Below are 5,630 nucleotides of genomic sequence, written 5' to 3'. Positions count from 1 at the left end.
ATCAAAGTAAAATAGATGCCCCCTTCCACTTCCTCACACTCCAGGTTCTATAGTAGTCCGAACAGTTATTCTGAATCCAGCATGGTGTGTCACTCAAATTTATCTCCCCGCCCGCCCCACCACTTCCAGATTCATGTTTTGCCTCATAGAGTTGTAAGAAAAACAAAACGAGTAGTTTCACTATTCTGGAGCATAAGCAACACTGTCTCTAATAGCATAGCACAAAGAGCAAAGATAGGAAAAATGAACTTCCTCTCTTGCCCACTCTGCACCTTAGGGCCAATAAGCAATACAACCCAAATTTCCCTGGGCCTTAACAGCCTGTGAATACAAAGCAGGCCTTATTAACTACTTAATTCCAACTCTCAACTCCTGTAAAATCCTGCCCACAGATCTCCAATCCATCTTCCTCCATATTTCTGGGTCTCTCCAGAGGATGTCTTATTACTTGGCCCGACAGCAGTCTCTGCGCAGAAGCACCTCAATCCTAATTTCACCAATCCTCACCTGAAGATTTAAGACATCACTGAGCACATTTGTCTTCACAGAGCACTCACCAAGGGTGTACTAGAGCCTTCCCAGGACTAAGGCTACCTAGATCCAATGCTCTTAGAAACATGCTTAATCCAAGATGTGGCTAGCTTCTCTTAAAGGCCGAAACACCCACTCCTCTCAGCCACCAGGATCTGCTGGGAATGATCTTTGGACACTATCTAGAATATAAATTCCCCGCTTCTCTCTCCTTTCTAATGGAGTCTTTTTCCTTCTGATGGGGGAAAAAAAAAAAAAAACCTTTACACCCTCTACCTCTTCTCAAACATTCTCCTCCATCTATGCTGTAACTGAAATCTGGCTCTCTTGAACTGGCCTCTTTCTGAAATCTCAGGTGTGCTCTTCCTCCTACATTCTTTTCCAATGTCACCATTGTCCTGCACCTTCATAAACAAATCATTGTTTTTCTGAGGGTCTTGGCTCTCCAACCACCTAATATCACCTTTCTGGTTCGCTTCCCTATTTCCTCTCATTCATGGCCTAAACTTGTCTTGTCATTACCCTGATGGTATCCCTTTGGACAACTATTCAATACCCAACTCCTCAGACCTTGATCTCAACTAAGACTTTTCCCTTCCATTCTCTTCAGCTACCCAATTCCCTAGCCACACTTAGCCCTTGTCACCCCTAGGAATTGCTTCATTTCCAAAATCTTGAACATATACTTTCTGACCCAAATCATCTATCTACCCTGCTTTCTTTTGTTTATCCCCGCTACCAGTTTTTTGAATCTCATCAATAACACTAAGCTCTTGACTTCCCTGTATTCTACTATTTTTTTTCTTCCTACTCAGCCTGGACTCTATCCATCAACCACTATCCTCACTATTCTCATACCCAATCCTGAATCAAACTGCCTGTCCCTATAACCAGGCTGCTGATTAAAGATGGAGAAAAAGCACACATCCACAGACTAGTACCCCAAATTACTTGCCTCCTCCCTTAACTGTGCCCTTATTATCTGTCAATTTTATGGATTCCTAACCACAATACTTTCCTACTTCCTACAATGGTTATTTCAAGCCTTCTCTGCTATCCTCATACTTACTAAAGAATCTTCAAACTTTCTATCATACTACTTCCCCAACTTTCAATAGACCATTATACTTTCTCCTACGGAAAAAAAAAAAAGGCATCAGGGAATTCCCTCAACTTCCTACCCCCTCTGCTATGTGAGGTAAGAGATAAGATCTTGAGCAAGTTGTTCAACCCGAGTGCCTCTGTTCCTCACTGTACCCCCCTGGAAAGTCCCTTCCCAGTGGCAATCTGAATCATTTATACCATCACCTCTTCCGTGAAACATTCCCTCTATCACCTTGCCCAATGGTATGGTTGTGAGAATTAAAGAGTTAACACATATAGACATAAATTGCTCTAACAGTGCCTGGCACATAGTAAGCTTTGAATAAATGTTAGTCATTTGTTACTGTTATCAACGTCTGCACCTATCCTTACCCTCCAGTTACAATGCAAGAGGCATTCTCCTCTTCTAAGGCAAATCCTCCAACAGTGTTTTGGATGTCATTCCTTTATGGGATTTGAATATCAATTATCCCCATTTCAAATAGTACAGAAACATGCTTAATTCTCACTCATCTTAAAAAATAACCTCCCTTCATAATAAAGATTCTTAAATAATTGTCCATATTACCTACCTCCATTTCTCCAATTTCTATTATTATCCTACTTCGGTTTGGATTCAGAATTCAATTCTCTACCAAAACTATTTTTGCCAAGGCAGTAGTTCTCAACAGGGGCAATTTTGCCCCCCAGAGGGATTTGACAACATCAGGAGACATTTTTGGTTTTCACAACTTGGAGCTGCTACTGGTATTGTCTCGTGATAGAGGATAGGGACGCTGCTAAACATCTTACAGTGCACAGAGCAGCCACCCACAACAAAGAATTATCCAACCCAAAATGTTAGCAGTACCAGGATTGAGAAACCCTGTGCTAAGATAATGTACAAACTCCACATTGCTAAATATGATTGTTATCCTATGACTTGGCCTGGCTGGAGCACTTGACATCATTAGCTTCTCCTTCCTTGAAACCCTTGGGTTCTACCACCTTACTGGTCATTCCCAGTCTGTTTCAGGATCTTCTTCTGTTATCTTTTAAATATTTCTTAAGGTTCTGTCCTAGGCTCTTCTCTCTCTACATACTGTCTCCCAAACCATTACAATGAACTGGGGCCATTTAAAAATTCCCAGGCCTCACTCACAGTTCATTGTTTTGGAGCCCAGACATCTTCACTTTACTATTTATATATTAATGACTCTCAAATCTGTATCTGTTAATAAATTCATTGTCAGTATTCATTGATTACTTACTCTGTGCCTGATACTGCTCTAGCCACTGGGATAGAACAGTGAACAGATAAAGTTCCCTACTCTTCTGCAGCTCATACTCTAATGGAAAAAAGAGAAATTAACCATCACAAAAAGATCACTTCAAACAGTGATAAGTACTGTGAAGACATTTAAAGAGGTTATATGAGAGTGACTAAGGAGAGGCAGTATTTTAGGTATAAGAGCCAAGGAAGACTTGGGAGAAAGAGTGGGAGGGAATATAACCTTCCACTGTAGCAAAAAGGAGTCACCATGTGACTGAGGAATCTCTAGACAAAGCATATACAGAAATACTGAAGCAGAACCATATTTGGTACCTTCAAAAATGATGACTAATGTGGTTAAAGCAAGTATGAATGTTATATAATGAAGTTGGAGAGGCAGACAGGCAAGATCCTATGGAGCATCAGTCCCTAACCTTTTTTGCACCAGAGACTGGTGCTCCTTTGAGAATCTAATGCCTGATGATCTGAGGTAGAGGTGAGGCAGTGATACTAGTGCTAGAAAGGAGCTACAAACACAGATGAAGCTTGGCTTGCTAGCCCATCATTCACCTCTTGCAGTGCAGCCTGGTTTCTAACAGGCCATGGACCAGTGCCAGTCTGCAGCCCAGGGGTTGGGGAGCCCTGCTATAGGGCTTTGTAAATCAGGGTAAGGAGTTTAAAGCCTACATACAAGAGAAATCAAGTTGTATGTCACTGAAAGAGTTTTAAAGAGGGATGACATATTGTCTGATTAACATCTTTACAATATCATTTGACTACTGTATGAAAAATATATGTTAGAGGGGCAAGACTGTGTAGGGACATCTATTAATGGGCTGTTGCAATTATCTAGGACAGAGATGACTGTTGATTTGTACCATGATTGTAACCAAGAATATAAAGATGGTTTCGGAATATATTTTGGAGACAAAAGGATCTGTAGGTACAGGATGAATAAAAGAGAAATAAAAGTATTAAGTTTTTGATCTTATCTGACCCAAGTGGACAGTAAAGACATTTACTGAAATGAGAAAGACAAAGAAGAGAGAAACTGATGGCGGGGAGCAGGTCAGAAGTTCTGATCAGTCCAGATGCAGTTGACACACACAAAAAAAGCCAACATAAATTCTGTGCAGTGTATCCTAGTGGAAAGGTCAAGTAGGCAGCTGGGTATAATCCAGAGTTAAGAGGAGAGGTCAAGACTGGAGACATAAATTTGGGAGTCATCACTGTTTTGGTGGTATCTAACATAACAACCTAAATGAGTTTGTCCAGGATAAAAGTGAGTATAAATAAAAAACAGGGATCAGAACAAACCCCAAGACACTTACAACACGTAAAGGTCGAGAAGAGAAGTTAGTAAAGACAGAAGTCAGTAAGGAAGATCGGGGGACCGTAATGTTGAATGTCACTTTTTTCTGGGAAAAGATTTACACATCCAGCATATTTACACATCCAGCAGCTTACTAGATGTCTCTGTATTTCAACATACCCAAAACAATTCATTCCCCTCATCTTGCTCCCAAAGCTGTTCCTTTCCCAGTGTTCCATATTTCAATGAACAGCAGCACATCCACTCAATTGCCCAGGCCAGAAACCTGACTCTCTCTCCACTGTTTCTAACACCCAGCCAAATTGTCAAATTCCCCTCATTATTTCTCAGATCCATTTAGTTATCTCCTCATCTACCCAGTCACTATCTGAGCTCAGACCAATATCATCTCTTACAGGCTTATCATTGTCTCCTGTCCAGCCTCTCCACAAGACAGCCATAACTGTTTTCTGTCTTTCACAGTTGATGCCACTCAGATCAGCCCACAATCCTGCTTAAACTCTTTTAATTATTCCCTATTTGGAGACAGGGAGAAAATGAAATGCAATGACCTTATCATAGAACTTGCTTACCTCTCTAGTCTTAACTTCTGCATGCCCATCCTTGAACGCCTCCCTCCAATCACAATACACTACATACACTTTTCAACCACAGAGCCTATTCCTCTCCTCCCTCCCAATTTATTTGTTCATAGCATTAGTTTTCTGCTGGAAACACCATTTCCTTACCCCAGCCTCTTGGCCAATTCCTACTCTTTTTTCTCTAGACTCGCCAAGCCTTCCCAAAATCCCATGACTGAATTGTGTCCTTCAAATCAGCCCTCAAAAGCATGTTTATTCTTATCGAAACACTTATCAGACTATACATGTTGCGTGTGCCTAATGGGCAACATATTCAGCATCTGGTGCAATGCCTATCCTAGGCTCTTGGTAAGGGTAGGAGTAGTTCTTTAATGAATACCAAATAACACATCATGTAAACTGGTATCTAAACCCTAGCTTATTTGAATCCTTATTCCTCCTACCTAGCCCTTAGACCTCCAAATTTCCAATATCTAGAACACTGCCCTAAATAAATGGTTCTTATTTGCAAACTGTATGAAAATCACCCAGTAAGCTTGACAGAAATAAGGATTCCAGTCCTACCCCCACACACCTCCACTAAGTTCTGATCCAACAAACCTGAGATGAGGCCCAGGAACCTTTAACTGACAACTTTCTCAGGTGATTCTGACGTGCAGTTATTCTTAAACACTACTATTCCAAACAGAGTAGAAACTCAGTAAATATTGTGGAAATTCACATTTTAATTTAATGATGTAAATAAAATTCTTAAATCTAATTCTTTAGGGTTAGAATCTGCAGTAACTGAATTCTAAGTGTGATGGAACAATGCACTAATGTACAAAAG

This window comes from Rousettus aegyptiacus, unplaced genomic scaffold (assembly GCF_014176215.1).
Source record: "Rousettus aegyptiacus isolate mRouAeg1 unplaced genomic scaffold, mRouAeg1.p scaffold_m13_p_6, whole genome shotgun sequence".
NCBI classification, from domain to species: Eukaryota; Metazoa; Chordata; class Mammalia; order Chiroptera; family Pteropodidae; genus Rousettus; species Rousettus aegyptiacus.
This window is presented reverse-complemented; position numbering follows the sequence as displayed.